This window comes from Echinops telfairi, unplaced genomic scaffold (assembly GCF_000313985.2).
Source record: "Echinops telfairi isolate 266 unplaced genomic scaffold, ASM31398v2 ScPeMD7_4225;HRSCAF=4972, whole genome shotgun sequence".
NCBI classification, from domain to species: Eukaryota; Metazoa; Chordata; class Mammalia; order Afrosoricida; family Tenrecidae; genus Echinops; species Echinops telfairi.
In genome coordinates, this window is record NW_022108124.1 from 1,471,434 (window position 1) to 1,492,458 (window position 21,025).

Genomic DNA, 21,025 nt, shown 5'->3' on the forward strand with positions numbered 1-21,025 from the left:
TTTTGGGAATGATGAGGGCAACAAATGTATAGATGTGCTTTACACAATTGATCTATGTATTGTGATAAATTGTATGAGCCCCAATAAATTGATTAATTTAAAAAAAAAAAAAGAAGCAAAAACTTATGGCTCGGTAGTAAACTAAGCTTAAAATAAAAGTTAAAAAAAAAAATTATGGAGACATTCTCCTCTGTCCGCATGGAGTTGCCCTGAGTGAGAATGATGCAACAGCGACTAACAAAAACATCAACCCTTTTCAACACACCCTGCGCTATCTTGTCACAGCTTTCCTGTAGTAAACTTTCGAGGAAAGGAGAGCAGATATTCACCCCATTTGTGAACTGCCAAGGCTCACTAGCACTGAGGCCCTGCAAGATACACACGATGTAACTATCCCGGAACCCAAACCACGCTCACAGCTGCTGATCGGGTTTCCAACTCATAGTTGCCCTTTAAGACAGACAGAATGGGCCCATGGGTCTTCCAAGGCTGCACTCTTTTATTATTTTATTAATAATTGATTGGGGGGCTCTTACAAATCTTATAACAATCCATTGTTCAATTGTATTAAGCACACTTGTACATCTGTTGCCATCAACAGTTCCTTGATCAATTATAGATTATTGTTGTCATTTAATGTCTTACACTGTCCTTTTTCCCTTTACCCACATTTCTGTTATTCATCCCCCTAGGGGGTGGGCTATATAGCCAACCTTGTGATGGGTTCCCCCTTTCTGCCCACCCCACCCCCACCCCCACCCCCCACCATCCCCCTACCCTCAGGATAGCACTACTCCCACTACTGTTCCTGTGGGTTTTATCTGTCCTGAATTCCATGTGTAGAGAGCTCTCATCTGTACCAATATATGTACTTCAGTTGAGTTGGTTTTTTGTAAGGTAGAACTGGGTCATGGTAGTGGTGGGGAGAGAGCATTCAAGAACTAAAGGAATGATGTGTGTTTCGTCTGTGCTACGCTGCACCCTGGTTGAATCGTCCCTTGCTTGTAACCCTTCTGTGGGGGATTGTCCAAATGTCTACAGATGAGCTTTGGGTCTCCACTCCAATCCTCCTCTTTCACATCGATACAATTATTTGTTTTGGAGCTTTTTATACCTGGTACCTGATCCCATCAACACCTCATGATCACCCATTTTGTCTTCAGTGATCGTGTTGTGAAGGTGAGCATCAAGGAGTGCCAGGTTATTAGAACAAATGTGTTCTTCTGTTTAGCGGGGACCTTGAGAAGAGGCCCAAAGTCCGTGTGCTATCCTAATACTAACATATAAATATATGTACATTGGCTTCTAGCCTTTCATCATAAATTAATATATTTACATATATACATGTCTATAGCTATACCTCTATAAATAGCATTTGCCTCCTACTTTTTTCCTCTATTTCCTTTCACCTTCCTCCTGTCCCACTATCATGCTCACCCTCCACTTGGTTCTCAGTAATTCCTGAAGGATATATTTCACTTGATCAAACCCTACCAGGCATGATCAGTTTTAGAACTCTTGTTGTTCCTTTATTTCTGAGTTTGTTGCCTCTCCCCTCCCATGTCCTCCGGGGACCACCAGTGTTGTTGTTTTCTTCTTGGAATTGTTAGTCCTGCCTATGATATACAGATGGATGTAGGTGAAAGCAAAGCAAATCCAAAAGCAATAGCTAGCTCCAGGTCTGTCTGCTGACCTTTACAAGTGATTTCCAACCATGTCTGATGAGGAGCCATGCCCTGTCCTCCTAATCAAAAGTCTATTTTCAGGATTCCTCAGGGACTTGTTACTTTGCTCCCCTTGCTGCCCTGTTACACTCCCTTTGCGTTTCACCATGCTGGGCATGGGGCAGACCAGGCACACTTTTGAACAGTGTCTACAGTGGTATCCCCTGTGGCGCCATGGGTCAGTGAGGGAATGTCGTGTCTCCTGGTGGGGCCAACCCTCTATGCAATGACTGCTCTGAGCAGGGATGTTGTCCCTGAGGTTTGGTGAACCATGATGAGGTCCACTCTCTCGTTCTCTCTCTTTCCCTCTTAGTTTGAACCTGTGTGGTCTGGACAGACCCGCCACTCTCCCCGGGCTATATCTTCAGTGCTGCCCTTTGTATTACATTTATCTAGAGAGAGGGTCAGCATAGCTCGCCTGGGGCCCAGCCCCATCATCCGGTTAGTTCAATCCTTCACTCTTTACAGGAGCAGACTGCCACATCTTTCTCCCTTGGAACAGCTTTGGGTTCAAACTGCCAATCAAAAAGATACAGCTGAACACTGTAACCACTGTACCATCACCAGAGCTCTGTTGGTGATTACATGACCCTACATAGTCAAGATGCTTTAGAAGCCCAAGTCATGTGGTTAAATGATCCTCAGCTAAAATTACACTGCAGCGAGGTGCATTATTCTATATCCTCCATCCCCAAGGAAAGGGCAGAGAGACATGAGTAGTCGTAGAGTGAGAGGCACCAACCATAGCTACCGTGGTCACAAGTAAAGAGGGAACTAGGTTCAAAGACCTGTCTGTCGTTAGAACACGGCAAGCTCTCTCACATCTCAGGACCTTTGCACTTTTAGTCTCTGTTCTAGAAAGTTCTTCCCTCAGACCTTCTCTTGACTTTTAGGTGTCTGTGTAAATATCACCCCATAGATGGTCATGTTATACACACCCACACACAAGTTTTCTGCATGCCTTTAATCCTTTAGTCCTGTTTGGGTATTTGTTATCTTGTTCTCTGTTCTATTCTCAGTGATTACAGCAGTGTCTGAGGACACACAAGATGCTCATCAATATTTGTTGAGTGAATGAATGAACCAAGGGCAGAGTCCTGTGGTAGGACACAGGACAATTTCTGTCAGTGTGACCAAGGGTGATTGCCCGAGCAACTGGAATCCCTTCTAAACAATACCCCTAACCAATGTTCCCACCTAGTTTGTGCAGATCAAGATATCTGCCCCTCTTGACTATGGGTATGAGATTCCTATTGCTCTTAGAACAAATTCCTACAAATATAATGGCTTAACACAAGACAGATTTATTCTCTTATAGTTCTGGAAATCAGATGTCTAAAATAGCTCTCGCTGGACTAAAATCAAAGTGCTGGCAGGACTGTGCTCCTCTGGATGCTCTAGGGGAGAGCCTACTTTCTCATCTTTCCAGTTTCTGGAGGCTACCTACATTCCATGGCTCGTGAACCCTTTTCCAGCTTCCACACAGCAACAGCCAGTCACGACTTTCCATATTACATCTCTCTGACATTGACTTTTACCTTTCTACGTATAAGAATGTATGAGATCTCACTGGGGCCACCTAGAAAACACAGGATAACCTGCACATCTCAAAGTCAGCACATCAGCCCACTTTAATTCCAATTGAAACTTTATCTCTCTTTCCACATAAACTAACAGATTCACAGGTTCAGGCTTAGGTCATGGACAGATATCTTGATGTGGAGGAGAGTCTATTATCCTACCTACCACATCTACCAATTCAGTAGTGTTTTGTTTCCTTGGGAGCATGTATGTGTGAGTGTGTGTGTGTGTGTGTGTGTGTGTGTGTGTGTGTGTGTGTGTGTGAAATAACTATAATTTGTTCTTTGGGAATCATATTGGTTCTTAGTATTTGCATCTTTCCTTAGTGTGGTCACAAACTCAGTAAGTGGTTACTTTTGGGGGCTACGATCCTCATGGTTGGGAGTTTGAAGCCACCGGCAGCTCTGCAGGAGGAAGACTGGGCTTTCAGTAATCACTCACAACCCACAGGGGTGTTGCTATGGCAGTGAATTTGGGGTGTTTTTTTGTTTTTAGATGTTTTCTATTTTTCGTTAGAAATCACCACTATGACCTTCAAGTAGATTAATGCTTGCTCCACCTTTATGACTCTTCAAAATTGGGAAGATATTTGCCCTTCTGAACATAGATATTTTCTCAGTAAAGATGTTGAATTCTTTGTCTCTCTTGGATGTGTTTCCACTTGGCCTTGTTTATGCTGCCTTCTCAGTTCATAGACTACCCTTCACATTGGATCAAACCATAGACAAACAGGAGGGGCTCTTTTGGTTCTGTTCTTGTGTTTGTTTTTGGACTCCTCCACTCATGAGAGTTTCTGGTTCTTCCTTGCTGTTCTTGTTAGATGCTATCACGTTGGTTACAACCCATAGGCACCTTGTGCCCAATAACAGGACACATGGTGCTGTCCCATCCTCCAAATTGTTGCTACGTGTGAGCCCATTGTTACAGCTGCAGGGTCAGTCCGTCTCCTTGAGGGCCTGACTCTCCTTTACTGCCACTCGGTTTACCCAACATGCTGTCCTTCCCAGGGACTGGTCTATCTTGACAACCTGTCCAATGTATTTAAGATGGTCTTGCCATCATTGCCTCTGAGGGGCACTCTGGCCATGCTTCATCCTAGACAAATCAGTTTGTGCTCTGATTCTGTTCTTGAGAGATGTCATCGCAAAACAGTCCCCCAAGAAAGGGACTTCACAGTACTCAGAACCAAGGCTTCTCACATTATATGAAGGTGTCAAGAAGTATTGCTACAAAGTTATAGAATCGTTTATTAAATTGAAATGTCAAAATGTGAAGTAATTGCTTCTCAACACACACCCTGTCTAGGTTGGTACACTCTCATAGGCAGTGGTGCCCTCTCTCTAACCTTTCTCCATGGAACTCTGGGCTCTTCAATTGTGCTCTTCAAATAGAACAGCACTGCTGCCATCCTCACGGTACACAAATCACTCCTTTTCAAGGCCCTTTAAGCTTCAGGACCCAGCAGCTGTATTGCAGGGATAAAATCATGGCTGTAGGAGTAAGGTTTTCCAACAATATTCTCACAAGACAGTCCTTTCTACCCTCCAAGAATGACCAGATGCATTATTGCGATGGGGAAAAAAATTCCTCGACCCAATTTTTGTAACCTGTTTCTTTATTTTTTTAATACTTTTATTGGAGGCTTTTACATCTCTTATCACAATCCATACATTCCTCCAGTATGTCAAGCACATTTGCACATATGCCGCCATCATCATTTTCAAAGCATTCTCTTCCCACTTGAGCCCCTACTATCAGCTATCCATTTCTTCTTCCTCCCTCCTCTGCCCACCTTCCCTCACAAACCCTTGATAAGTTATAGATTATTATTTCCATATCTTACATCATCCTCTGTGTGACCTGTTTCTTACCAGTGCACTTTTCAGTTTTCTAAAAATTTTATAACCTCCTGATTTTCCTGGAAACCTCAAGGAAATATGCCAGGATTATCTCTTTGAAATCCCCCAAGATTTCTAAGCTGCCTTCTTTGCCTTGAACTGAACTGGCCAAGCAAATCCCCCTGGAGACCTCTATTTTGATTGAACTTTCTTTCATTCATTTTTGAGGATACCTTCATGAGATGAAGACAGATGTACTGTGGTGGGAACTTGTCTGCAGGCACCCACTGATTGCAGAAACTTGTCTCAACATATTGTATTTAGGACGAACTTGAACTAACTGGAACCATCCTAACAATGCTTCTTTTAAAAACTGTATCCCTCCATAGTTTTTAGGACAAATATATTCTTTTCTTCACAGCTTTCTTGTTTTCCTTACTTGAAAGCAGCTTGATGTTTACTTATCCACCCTCCCTGTCCTCCACCTTTGGCTAGCCTCTTAGGCTTGGCTTATCTGAGTTCTCTTCGTTTAGGATCTCTCTTTTGCCGTTTCCGTACGTGTAAATCTTAAGGTGAGTGAGGTAGAGAGAGAATACCTCCCCAGAGCTGTCACAAGTGAAAATGTCCATCCAAAGATACGCATGGCTGAGCCTCCTGTAGGGTCCAGGCCCCTCACCTCATGGCTCTTCTACAGCATTGTCTGGCTGGTCTCATCCACCAGGGGCCTTCCTTCCCCTTCTATGTGTCCTTTAAAAGATAAGCTCATCAGAAAACCTTCGTGTCAGTCACAAAAAGTTCTTTAGATGTGCCTACTTTTATGCACATTGGAATTTTCAGGAATATATGATCAGAATTGCATTTTTCAGAGTCCCTTATCTCCTTTAAGCTCGGTTCCCTTTTAAAGTCTCTGTCCAAAGAATGATGAAATTTCTTGGGAGCCATTTCTTTGAAATCTGTTCCAAAAGCCTAGAAGGATATATTTGCCTATTCTGCACGGTCTTCTCTTCGTCCACTATTTTCAACTCTGAAAGTTGTCATTTTTGTCCCACATTCCCCATCACCTCCATAAGGAGGCCCACCTCGCTGTTGAGAATTCTGTCCAGAGCTGCAATCACCTCTATTTGGGGAAAGTTCAATTGGTAGTATGGCACAGCAAAGTAAGAATATATCTGGCCTGTAAATCCACACCTAGTTCACAATTTAAAGATTGTGATAATAATAACAGTGGATTCTTTACAGATGCACACCCACAACTGAGTCACTAGATTTAGCACAATAAAGTTTCCTGTCAATTACTGAATACATGTTCCTTTGCTAGTTAAGCAACTTCTCTGGGTCTTCTTCTCCCAGTATCAAATGAAAAGAAATGCCTACCAGATACACATTTTCTAGAATTTCTAGAGAATACTAAATGCTAAAACTATGGAAATGTATTTAAAAGCAAGAGCTAAGAAAATCAAAGTTCTTAAATGACTCTCCCAAGGTCCAAAGGCTAGAGAGAACTAGACAAGGTCCAAAGTCTAGAGAGAACTCCATCTACAGAGAACTGAGCAAATATCAGACAGGAACTATTTGGCTGAGCAAAGCAACAAAACTGGACCCAGAGGCCAGAACATTCCATGTTTAATTCAGAGACATAGGGCTGTCGTTTGTAGGCATTCCTACCACAACCTGTTGTGAGATCTGCAGTTCGTTTTGTGTGTGTGTGTTTTTTATGAGGAGAAAGGAGTTCCACGCACAGCTCCCCTTTCACGGCCAACTTGTCCAATATTTGACTTATACGGAAATGGTGTTCATTGGTTAGGTTCACTAATGAGACATGTTTCATCAGCCATTAAGTCGCTTCTAATTCATGATAGCTCTAATTGTGCATAGAATAGAAGTATATAGAATTACATAAAAAAATTTCATTTAATGTAAGCTTGAAATTATGCAGCAACAGATAAGACCGTAATTAGGGGAAGAAATGTCTAAGAGAGGGTCCATTTACCAACATTCAGGTAATACCTGTTCATCATAGGTGTACCATGATGGGAAATTTAAAAACATTAAAAAAAAAACAACAACAACAAACCATGCCTGTGCCTTCAATGAGCACAGTAATTACCAACTCTCTAAACCATTAAAAAAAAAAAATTCAAGTTCTTACTGAAGGGCATCCCGATAGCTGAATGTAGGACAATCCAGACAGAAGCCTGTATGTTGTTCACCGTGTAATCTGAGGTCCTAGCAGGCTGTCGTTGGTAGTTGCCAGTGAGTTGATTCTGATTCATGGCGGCTCTGTGTGTGCACAGTATAGCAGTAAGTAGAATTAGGCAAATAATTCAGCTCAGTGTAAAGTTTCCTTCAGTCAGGATGAGCTATGTTATGTCACCATATTAAATGACCCTGAAGTTTTGGGTGCTTAAAGCAACACGTGTTGAAGTCTTCTTCATGCCACCTGGACAGGTCAGTTCTAGGCTGTGTTCCACGTCTTCTCATGCCAGTCTCAGTGTCTCCAATCACCATGAGTGAGGGAGTGAGAGTGCGTGAGGTTTTCACCCTGCTGCTTATGCATACAACTCCTGAGGCAGAGCCAATTGCAAGCGCTGCTATCCACAAAGGGACAGGAGTTCAAATCCTTCCCTGGCTAAGAAGTCAGAGAGCCAAAAATATCTGGCTTTCAATATAAATGGCTGCCATAGGTTTTGGAATATTCTCTTCTTATTTAAATATTTTCTTCTTACTCACCTCCCCCTCCAGTTAAAACCAGTTTGGTTGGTTTGTTTTACATGAAGTAGGGGTAGTACTCAAATTTGTTTCATGAGGGTTTTATCATTTGATAGATGTGGACCACAGATTTGGCTCTGAGTTTCCTACCAGCCAACAGGAGCAAAATGTATTGGATCGACAACATTAAACAAAGTACCACAGTAAAGAATAACTCTGTCTGCTATAGAAGCTGGAGAAATTTCCTCCATGGGCATTCATAGCAAGAATGGTGTGTAATGAAACGGAGCACACATATATGGTAGAGCTGAGAGGCAGGTCTTGAGGCTGAGTGTTCGAATCTCAATATAAGCCTGAAGCATGACTTCAAAGTGGGAGGATATCGGGGGTTTGGTGTCATTGAAAGTGAGTGTAAAAGATTCAAGCACTCAATTTTTGATGGCCTGCCTCAATCAAGAGGAAGATGAAGAAACATGGGTAATTTCTCTACCAGGGAGACTGGGTGGTGAGTGGTTAAAGTTGGGCTTCTAACCTTGAGGTCAGCAGTTTGAAACCACCAGCAGATATGAAGGAGAGAGACAAGGCTTTCTATGCCTGTTAAGAGTTCGTCTTGAAAACCCACAGGGACAGTTTTACCCTGTCCTAAAGGGTCGCTATGAGCCGATGTGGACTCAGCGAGAGGAAGTTGGATTTGGGGATTTGTTTGTTTGTTTTGTATTTTCCTTATGTTCCCTTTAATGACACTCCTGGACGTGACCCTGGCGATCATCCCGCGTCCTCCTCACCCAGGTGTTGGGAATAAACACTTGGTTGAGCTCAGACTCTATACCTGCCCTCAGATTCAAAGAGCTGAAAAAGGAAAGTGAACAAAAGTAAAATCTTTAAACAATCATGTTATTTCTGACTCAGTGTTTTTCAAATTTTTTTTAGTGAATGAGGATTTGGGGAGGAGGGTAAGTCTCACTCTCATGCTTGCTGGGGCTCAGTGAGGGTTTCAAAAAAATTCATGGGAAAAATGCATTAAAGAAGAATGGGATTTGCCTACGAAATTTTGGAATCCCCCTCAGGTTTGTCATTCTCAAGAAGTAGAATCTTTCTTTTCTTTCTTTTTTTAAAAATCATTGTATTCAGGCCTCCTACAACTCTTATCACAATCCATACATACATCCATTGTGTCAAGCACATTGGTACATTTGTTGCCATCATCATTCTCAAAGCATTTTCTTTATACTTTAGCCCTTGGTATTAGCTCCTCATTTTTGCCCCTCCCTGACAAACCCTTGATAATTTATAAATTATTATTATTTTTTCATGTCTTACACTGTCTCATGTCTCCCTTTACCCATTTTTCTGTTGTCCGTCCCCTAGGGAGGGAGTTATATGTAATCGGTTCCCCCTTTCTCCCCCACCTTTCTCTTACCCTCCTGGTATTGCTACTCTCATTGTTGGTCCTGAGGGGTTCATCTGTCCTGGATTCCCTGTACCTGTGCAGATGCTCTGGTCTAGTTGGATATGTAAGGTAGAATTGGGATCCCGAGTCCTAGTTTCAGGTTGGCCTCAGACCAACCATTGGAAAGTGTCTCTCTCAGCCTTATGATTTTCAGAGCTCTTTCTTCAGTACAACCAGGTATAGAAAGAAACATGTGAAGTGTACACAGCAGCTTCATACATGTGACTCCCTCTGCCTGGAGCGTATCCTCCATATGCCCACTAACCACCACTCACCCGCCTACCTTGATCGACACTGAGTCAGGCCAAGGATGACGCATGCTTCTTGGGTAAGTTGAGGAGTGCAACATAGACACAAAGGAGCACTTCCTTCTAAGAAGCTTTCTTCATCATTTTCACTTTCTCTGAGAAGTTCCAGGAGGAGTTCACTGGATCAGTGTTCGTCCAACATTTATAGAATGAGCTCCTGCAGGCGGACCAGGGGTTGTGCTAGACAGATTCAAGTGGAGAGCAGCTTGCTCCCTGTCTGCAGGACACTCAGTGAAGAGACAAAGACTAGCCAAATAATTATAAAATTAGATATTCCAAACTTCAATAAATGCCACTAAAGTAAAAGGATAACATATTACCTGTGTCTAGCTAGGATTCTTGGGGGTTTATTGAGAGCATGATATTTAGCTGAAACCTGAGGGATGAGTTTCCGTAAACAGGGCAGCAGAACGGGTGAAGTGGGACAGGGGTTTCCAGCCGCCTGTGGTCAGGTGCTCATCGTCTCATGATCACTGAGAAACTTTAAGGGATGATTATATGTTATTAAGAAAGCTCTTCCAGACTACTCTCATAATTGCGTCATCCTCAATAATTTACACGGCCTCTTCTGAAAGGAATTGGAGTTAAACATGATGTACTTTGAATTGATCACCCCCGGAGTACACTTCGTAGGGTGTTGTTTTGGTTTGGCTTGTGAGCATCATCTCTCAGATGTTTCCATTGATCAAAGAGGGGGAACTAGTGAAGATAACATCTCGTAGGAAACTACAAGCCAATGATGTCATTATGCCAAAGGAAAGGCTATATCCAGTAGGGTTACAACTTAACCAATGGGACTTCACGGTTTGGGGTTGTTTTTTAATTTAGTGTGGTAAACGAATCACAGCAGGATTGGTGGGTATTTAAACTTGTTTCCATTAAGACTTTCAAAAAACTTAATGCAGGGTGGGAGTGGGGGGACCCTTCAATGTGGACATGATACAAATGAAAAATCACAACAGCTTTCTTTATTTTCTCTTACTGTTTGCCTCCTCTTCCCCCACCACAATCGGGTGTGCTCTTTATATACACACATATGATGCGTTTTCTACATATTCATCCTCATAACTTGACAGATGGGAGGGATCTTGCAGTCATTTCTCAAGGCAGACAAAAGGCCGTCGGTTCTGCTCCACGTGATGGCTTGTGAAGGCACAATATCACACGCTTCCGATGATGATTATATAGCTCTATCCATCTGTCTGCCACTGGAGGTTGAGAGAGGGAGATACAGCCCCACCGTCCCCATAAACAAAAGTAGACCGTGCTGTCACCAGTCAGACACGCCAGCTAATTGGAGCTGTCGACAGACACAATATTCTGTGTCAACAGCTCGAGTAACAGTTTGAAGCAGCAATGATATGTTGGTTGATGGTGAGGATGACACATGTGTCTCTAATAGCATGCTAGAAATCTGACATAACTAGAAAAGAATTACTAAAATGAGATTCCTGGCCTCTGGTTTTCCTGTTCAGACTTACTAATCTCTGCAGAGGTTGGGGGTGGGGGGGTTGCAATACATCGTTCGCTGTATCATTTCACATGCTGACAGCTTAATTTGATACTCATAATGTCTAACGTTAAAATGAATCTTGCTAAAAAGATTTGTTTCAACAAGCCACCAAATCTTAAAGTCCTTTGGAAAATTATTAAGCCTCCCTCCCCCTTTTAAAAAATTTGCGTCACTTTCTAAGTGAAAACTAAAATGGAAATGAGACATTTTGGCAATTAACCATTCATGTGACTAATCATCAAGAAAGCATTTTGGTTTTTTTCCCCCCCAATTAAATGTGTATACACACTCACAGATGTGACCTGTAAACATCATGATAAACAAAAGGTCCAATGGCCCAAAATAGATATAGTTTTGACAAGGCTGTGAGGCATAAATGCATATTATAGATTAACCTCAATGTAAAGCATATATACTAATGAAGCCTTGGCCTGTACATTTTGTCAGCAAGAAGTCAGAAAGTCCCCTTTTCATTTTCTAATAACTTTTGAATAATTTAAGCACTGCCGTGTCTGGGTTTGAATGAAATTCAGCTACTTCCTAGCTTGAAGCTAACCTCTCTGTGCCTCAAATTTCTCCATAAATCTAACTCTAAAAAAGGGGTAAGAATAACACCTCCCTTATAAGATTATAAGGATCAAATGAATAATTACATAAATGAGTTTAAAATGTGCCTGCTACATCACATAGTAAAGAGTTAATAAATGATAGTTTCATTAGTACTACTTCACATGGTGGTTTCTCTCCAAAGAAAGCTATTGACGATCATCACCAACAAAAAGCAAGAAAATAAGTCAAAACAGTACAAATGCCTAAGTATAGCGTTTGGGAGTCAAATTGGCCTGCCTGTGACTCATTACTCTGACATTTATTAGGCTTTGTGACATTAGGGAAGTCGTTTAACTTCTCTGAGCCTGATTATTTGTAAAAGAGTTTATAATAGCTGTCTTAAAAGATTATTTTGAACTTTTAAGATATTTTCATTCCAGCAGTCAACACACTACCCATAAAATTATAGCAAGAATTACTATTCCTAATTGCATTATAGAATGCTTTGACTTTTACATTTCACCTTAACATCCGAATTCTGTCCAATGAAATAGGATGAGCATTTTATAAAGGTAGAAATGGTGCTCAGAGTGGTCACACAGAGGCCAGTGGATATGGAGTTATTAAATCCAGGGGCTGAGATTAGGCTACAGGCTTCCAGTTCTAGGACCAATTATTTCCATGGCCCTTTTTCCAGATGAGAGGACAGTTAAATCTGTTTTAATCCATTCTTCAGTTTTAATCCATTCAGAATCAACAGAGACCTTGGCCCGTAGAGCTAGCCTTAACCATATCCTACATGAAATTCCTTGATATTTCTATATTCCTTTACCTATTATAAAGATGAGTAAACTGAGGGACCACCACCCATGAAACACCATCACCCCCAATGATAAGTACTCACACATGTGCATACCAACTGGATTTAAATAATGCTTCACTTTCAAGAGATGAGGAAGATTTTTTTAAATAATACTTTTTTCTGATAGGCCTGGTAAGATATTTTGCCAAAAAATTCTGTGCAAAAGGCCCCCGTGTCCTTGCCAATGACCTATCATAAAATATATATTCTTCTTAAATTTTAATGCTCCCTCATGATGCCCCCTCACTGACCCACAGTGCTACAGGGGACATCAATGGAGACACAGTGTGGGAATTGTGCTCGATCTAACACCCCCACCTCCCACACCAGAGCAAAACACAGAGAGAGCACAATTGAACAACAAGGAGATCGAAACAATGAAGTCCCCAAGGAATTCTGAAAATAGACTTCAAAATCAGTGGGCAGGGCTTGACACTTCTAAATTTCTGATTGAAAAACATTCAGAAGGGCCAGCAGACATACCTGGAACTATTTATAGGCGTTTTTTTTCTTTTTCTCATGTCTATTCATATTAGATTGGTAGAATAACCAATCCCAAGGAGAAAATGATGAGGCTGAACAGCAAGGGATCATGGGAGAGGAGGAGATGGGATAAAGGGAGTGGGGAGCCAACAAACCCAGGGACAAGAGAACAATAAGAGATCTAAGAACAATGGTGAGGGGGGCGTAGAATGCCTTGTGGGGTTTGATCAAGTGCAATGTAGTCAAGAGAAAGTACTGAGAGCCAAATGAAGGTGAAACCAGATAGGGAGACAGGCGGGGAGGAAAAAAGGAAATAGAGGAAAGAACTAGGAGGCAAAAGACATTTATAGAGGCATAAATTCAGGCATGCATATAGGTAAAAACATTAATATGTAATGATAGAGATATGTTAAGCATAAAGGTAGCAGACAGGCATTGGGTCTCTACTCAAGTATTCCTTCAACACAAGAACACTTTATTCTAATAACCTGGCATTCTGTGATGCTCACCTTCCTAATATAATCGTTAAAGTCAAAATGGGTGCATAAGCAAATGTGGTGAAGAAAGCTGATGGTGCCTGGCTATTAAAAGATATAGCATCTGGGGTCTTAAAGGCTGAAGTCCGAAAACAAGAAAAAGCAAAACAATAAAAGAAACAAAAAAAATCCGGAGGAGAAAGCAAAGGGACTGATAGTTCTGGGGGGACACAGATGAAGGGGAGGTGGGGGAGAGGAAGGCAAGTGTCAACAATCCCAAGGACAAAGAAACAACAAGTGATCTAAAACTGAGGGCAAGGAGGGTGTTGGATGCCTGCCGGGGCTTGATCAAGGGCAATGTAGCTGAGAGGAATTACTGAAACCCTAATGAAGGCTGAACATGATAGTGGGGCAAGAGGAAAGTAAAAGGAAATAGAGGAAAGAACTTGGAGGCAAAAGATAATTATAGAGGTCTAAATACAGGCATGTACATATGTAAATATATTTTTATATAATGATAGGGAAATAGATCTATGTACAGATATTTATACATTAAATATTAAGGTAGCAGATAGATGATAGCCTCTACTCAAGGACTCCCTCAACACAAGAAGACTCTGTTTTAATAACCTGGCATTCTATGATGCTCGCCTTCCTGGCATGATCACTGAAGACAAAAGAGGTGCATAAGCAAATGTGGTGAAGAAAGCTGATGGTGCCCGGCTATCAAAAGATATAGTGTCTGGGGTCTTAAAGGATTGAAGGTAAACAAGTGGCCATCTAGCTCAGAAGCAACAAAGCCCACATGGAACAACATATCAGAGAAATCTCTCCCTCTTCTGAAGACTCCTCCGTCTACCGTGATAATTTTCTTCCATGTGTTTTAGTGAGTGACACACAAGCCCATTTTCCTTCTTATGCTGTCAGCTCATTGAGAGCAGGATTCAGGCCAGATTCATATTCGTTTCCACATAGAGCTCGGTCTGTAGTAGATACTCTCCTCTATATCTATTTATTTAACTGCATGGATAAATAAATGGATTCCCCTTATCTCTCTTCACTTCAGATTCTTAAACTGCATATGCTTGAATGGATAAAACCCAAAACTGCACATTCTCTCTGGAGAAGGAAAGGGTTGCGGTGGACATGGTGGTGATTTAACCACTAAGGCTTAAGATACCTTTACACATCGGCAGCTTGAGAATGCTCTATTGCTGTGAATTTGCTTTAACCAATTCCATTCTTGCAAAATAATCAGAAGGCCTTAACTTGAACTCCCTTCTTCAAGAACTATACCTGTGTGGTCATTGAAACGTAGTCACATTAGTGTGATGTCTTGGTAAATTCCTCATATAAAAGTAGTTAAGTAAGAATAAGCCTTGACAAATCACCTTACTTTTCTATGCATAATCTCTCACTTAAGGATGCATCTAATGAATGGCCTTAATGTCACTGAATTATACAGGCCAAAACTGTTGGAATAATTATTTGGCTATATTTTGGGGGGGGGAACACATATTTTTTTAAAGTGGTAAATCTGAAGTAAGTGACTTTTCAGGAAAGGGAGCAGAAGTACATATTTCACAACTCAAGTGGGTGGCATGTCCTGGACCACGATGTGAGTGACGCCCCTCAGTCCCACAGCACCGCCCAGTATGGCTGTATGAAGGCCCCTGAGTAGGAGGGAAACTCAGAGAGATACATTTAGTCCATAGGGTATTAGAGCATTTTCACTCTCACATCGGAGGGGGAGAGGAAACCTCATTGCAGACGTTTTAGGAAGTGTAAAACTGCAGGCAAGTGAGTAGAACATCATTATTTATCTCAGAGATGATCCGTGTAAATGTCAAATTTTACTGTATTCCCTTCCAATCCATCTCCATGCACATAAGGAAAAGTACACTCACAAACTTGAGAACATATTCTCTACGTTCCTTTAACATTTTCTTAACTTTGTATAAGAAAAGCATTTCTCAAAGTAGCCTGCTGAATAAAAGAATCTAAGGAGAGTCTTTAAACTATAGATCCTCCAGAATTTTCTATACGGTCTATTCAGTACATCTGACAATGTTAACAGCCATCCCCACACTCCATGATTTTTACAGTTAGAGAAGTTTCAGGGACTCTGATTTAGCATGGTCTCACTGATTTCTGAAGAAAGAAAAGCAGTTTAACCCAATTCCTCCACCCCTTTCATCTATGTGGATAAAACACAACACCGTGTCAGGTTGGAACCTTGAACAGACTGGACAAGAAAGGAAATGGTTCCGGTGACACCACTCTCCTAATGCCCAATTCGTTGGCAGGACTGATTCCATAGGGCCGGACTGATTCCATAGGGCAGATGGACTGATTCCATAGGGCAAGACTGATTCCACAGGGCAGATGGACTGATTCCATAGGGCAGGACTGATTCCACAGGGCAGATGGATAGGCCAAAGATGTTGTTGGCTCTACCCTTTGGAATCAGACTTGAGAGATTCTCCAGGGATTGATTCTCTAGGTAAAATCAGTCTCCTTAGGTAGGTGGTGACAATAGGTGACAGTTTACAGGCTTTGTCTCAGTTGGTACTTGTCATTCTGATAGGTATTATTACCAACAATTCCTTCTTTTTCCAACAGAACTGTCCCAGTTTGGGCAATGAATGATATAGTCACCTACTTGTAAGGTTACTTCCACTCTTCTCTCCCAACTAACTTTCCTAATATTATTACATCAGAAATGAGTCTGGGAGCCCTCATGCCCAAGACCACACCTCATTTTCCCCCAACTGGAAATCTTATTCATGAATCAGTCACTCGCTTGATAAGAAGAGCAATACTTCATGATCCTAGAAACCAAACCATTGTGGTAAGGTTTTCCTCACCAGTCAAAGACAATTATGTTTCCTTTCTCTTGAAGTTCATAAACTAGTTAAATGTCACTCGCCTTATCTCACCACTCCCCTCAAATGAGCCAAATTAAAAAAAAAATCTTTCAGAGACCGCACCATCAAAAATTCTGCAACAACCCCATTTTAAATGCTGCAAAGTAGCCCATCAGCCCGTCACCATGTTCCTCCTATAGGTGTTTGATTTTTATTGAGAAATATTTCATTCTTTTATACAAAGGGTCACCATAAACAGAGCCAATGTAATGGCAGCTAACAATAACATGATAAATGTAATTATAATTAATATCTCCATTTATGAATTGTTGATGCTTAACAGACCCCTTCTTCCTCAAAGAAAAATCATTATTTTACTAAATGATCACAAAGAATTCAGGACACAAAAGTATCTACTAATTTCAAGATTAATAATTTAGCACAAAGATTGGATTAATGAAATCACCCACAATATTAAAGTTTTAGGGCTAAAAAGTCATTTTCTTATTAATTTTACCCAAGATGGTATGATGTAAAATTCCTGATGTTGTCTACTAAAATCTGGGGCACTTAGAGCACTAGGATGTCGACCCATGTTGTGGTCTAACAAACCTGTTCGCTCCAGTGTCATCCCTCTGCTTTTTTTATAGATGGAATATAAAAGTATGGTTGGGTCTTCCCTGAACTGGCAGGACTAGAGATGCATCACTCTTGTCCTGCTGATGGCTAGAGATGGTACCCTACAGTCACAGAAAGATCAAAATGAAGCATGAGCCAGGCACTGACAATCAATCACTATCGAGTCCAGTTCATTTCATGAGGACTCCATGGGCGTCAGAGCAGAATTGTGCTTCCTAGAGATTCCAGTGCCTGGCGTTTTCATAAGTAGATCTACACACCTTTCTACCAAAGTGCCTCTCCATGGACTTGAACTTCCAACCTTTCAGGTTAACAGCTAAGTGGGATAACCATTTACACGACCCAGGGAGCAGAAGAATTAGTAGAATTGAATGAGGGTCAATAGTCAGACAGGGTGCAACAAGCTAATGGGAGGAAGGTCCACTCTTATTTTTTTTAAATCATTTTATTGGGGCTCATGCAATTCATCACGGTCCACTCTTATTACTATTAGTATGATTGTAGTAAAAATATATGTGGCCAAAAAAAACCCTGCTACTTCTACATATAGAACTCAGTAACATTGCCTTGGTCATAATGTGAGATTGTCTTTAAATGGCTGCAGTGACCAAGACAACAGGAAGAATGAGAGCAATTATTCACTATTCATTCATACATTCCTTCCACAAATATATATTGAGCATCAACTCTGCACCAAACACTGCTCGAGGCAATAGGAACAAAGTGGGGAGCAAAACAGACCAAAATTGCTGACTCCAATAAAGAGGGAGAGACGAATTTGAACAAGATAAAGAAATAAAACATTTAAGATGTGAATGATAAGTGCTAGAGAGTGAAAAAGCAGGAGATAGGAAGACTAAGAAAAGTGGGAGGTGTGGGTTGAAATTTGAGTTAGGCTTTCCAGGGAGGATTCCACCGATGACACGTCTCTTGAGTAAATACACGCAGACGGGAAGGAGCTCGCAACACGGCTACCTGACGGAAGAGGTTTCCCTAAGAGGCTCCAGAAAGAGCAAACACTGAGACAAGAATGTGCATGGAGTGTGCCAAGAGCTGCCCAGACGCTGTGTCTCACGGCCATCCAGCAATTCCCACTCCCAGGGACCCGAGAGGAGAGAGCAGAACTGCCCTGGTGGGTTTCCAAGCCTGTTCCTCTTGATGGAAATAGAAAGCCTCTCTTTCTCCTGCAGAATAGCTGGTGGTTTTGAACTGCAACCCTTGTGGTTAGCAGGTCAATTTGGAAACACTATGCCACCCAGACAGAGATAAAGAGGTCAGATTGCTAAGGACAGTGGTGTGGGGCATTATAAAAATGCCTAGGGTTTGTTCGGAATGAACTTGGGAGCTGCTGAAGGATATTGAATGGAGGAGTATATGATTTCATATAGACTGTAACGGGCTGCTTCAGCTTTGAGAACAGAACTGGGGGAGGAAATGCATAGGAGTTAGACTGGAGGAGGACAGCAGAAGCAGCATGATTAGAAGGTCATTTGCAGTAAGCCAAATGGTGACAACTTGGACAAAGTGGGAGCAGTTTAGGTGGTGATGGGTGGGTGAATGCACAAAATGTCTCTTGAAGACTAAATCCAGAGAATGCGCTGTCAGGTCAGGTCGAGGGTGGAAGAAAAAGAGAAGCTAGATGGCCGCTTGTTTACCTTCAAGCTTTTAAGACCCCAGACGCTATATCTTTTGATAGCCGGGCACCATCAGCTTTCTTCACCACATTTGCTTATTTACCCGCTTTGTCTTCAGCGGTTGTGTCGGGAAGGTGAGCATCCTAGAATGCCAATTTAATAGAAGAAAGTATTCTTGTATTGAGGGAGTACTTGAGTGGAGGCCCAATGTCCTTCTGCTACCTTAATACTAAACCTATAAATATAGGCTCATAGATCTATTTCCCCATCCTCATCCTTGAACTAACTACAAGCTTTTCTTTCTTGGTATATTTTAATTTGTTCCTTGTCAGTGCCTTGATGTAATTGAAACGTCTTATCCCAATGGGTCTCTTGGAAGTATACTACTTCTAGAAACAAGAGGTAGGGGCAAGCTTTTGAGTCTAACTCTTGCTACATTTACTCAAGATACCACTTTATCCCACTTGAAACATTACTGGGCAAGGACAGTGATAGATAACAGATCTTTGCTTCATTTTTGAGACAGTTGTTGCTGAGCCAGCAGTTACAGCCAAGAGAACCATTGTCATGGTACAAACCTGAGGGCATGCCAGTGTGGATGTCAGTTCCAGATGGCAAGCAAAAGCGAAGGAACTAAAATAAGCCAACCCATGTAATGAGTACAACCAAATGATTTTTAATTATACAAAATTCATTTACATACTGTTTTGTCCTACGTGTTGTAAACAATATTTACAACTTTAACATTAAAATACAGTTGACCCTCACCTGGATGCACTCTAGTATATACTTAATATAATACTAAAATGGGTAATAATTTAAGAATACTAGCAGACCAAACATTTAAAGTATTGGAAATATTAATAATTACCTAATATGTGAAGTTTTAATATTTTGAGTTCCATTTTTATTTTCTGTTGCATAGAATACAATGTTTGTTATTGTTATATAAATACTAATAACAAAGTCTTAGGCACATGGATAGGATATAAAATTCAGTGACTATATTGCAAAATATGTTTCCATTGTGCAATAAGAGTGTATTTCTAAATTCACCTTCAAGAAAGTGACAAAAGTCATTTTTCTTTTTTTTGGTAATAAAATATTTCTGTTTACTTTTTTTTTAGTATAAACAATACTTTTTAAACTTTTTTTATCATTTTATTAGGGGCTCATGCAACTCTTATCACATTCCATACATACATCAATTGTGTAAAGCACATTTGTACATTCATTGCCCTCATCATTCTCAAAACATTTGCTCTCCACTTAAGCCCCTGGCATCAGCTTCTCAATTTTTCTCCTCCCTATCCATTCCCCACTCCCTCATGAACCCTTGATAATTTATAAATTATTATTTTGTCATATCTTGCCCTGCCTGACGTCTCCCCTCACGCACTCTCCTGTTGTCAGTCCCCCAGGGAGAAGGTTACATGTAGATCCTTGCAATCAGTTCCCCCTTTCCAACCCACCCTCCATCCACCCTCCCAGTTTCGCAACTCACACCATTAGTGCTGAAGGGATCATCCACCCAGGATCCCCTGTGTTTGCAGTTCCTATCTTTACCAGTGTACATCCTCTGGTCTAGCCAGATTTGTAAGGTAGAATTGGGATCATGATAGTGGGGGGAGAAAGCATTTAAGAACTAGAGGAAAGTTGTATGTTTTGTTGTTGCTACCCTGCATCCAGACTGGCTCATCTCCTCCCTGTGACCCTTAAGTAAGGGGGTATCCAGTTGCGTACAGATGGGCTTTGTGTCCCCACTCCGCACTCCCCCTCATTCACACTGATATAAATTTTTTGTTCTTTGATGCCTGATACCTGATCCCTTCGATACCTTGTAGTCACACAGGCTGGTGTGCTTCTTCCATGTGGGCTTTGTTGCTTCTGAGCTAGATGGCTGCTTGTTATCTTCAAGCCTTTAAGACCCCAAACATGATATCTTTTGATAGCCAGGCACCATCAGCTTTCTTCACCACATTTGCTTATGCATACATTTGTCTTCAGAGATCATATCGGGAAGGTGGGCACACACAGATATGATTTTTTGTTCTTTGATATCTGATACCTGGTCCCTTCTACACCTTGTGGTCACACAGGCTGGTGTGCTTCTACCATGTGGGCTTTGATGCTTATGAGCTAGATGGCTGCTTTATCAGAATATTACCTTTGTGGGGAAAAAATTGAAAAATACCTGAAGGAAATAAATTAAGTGAATTTTAGGTAATAAGACTTCATAAATGTGTGTTATTTTCCATTTCCCTTCAGACTTTCTCTTAAGAAATTAATTGATATTGTTATGACTGCTGAAACAAATTGGCTCATCAAGAAATGGTACTAACAGAGAGGACCACATGGCCAGCCCCACTATGAGACGTGATGCCCCTCACTG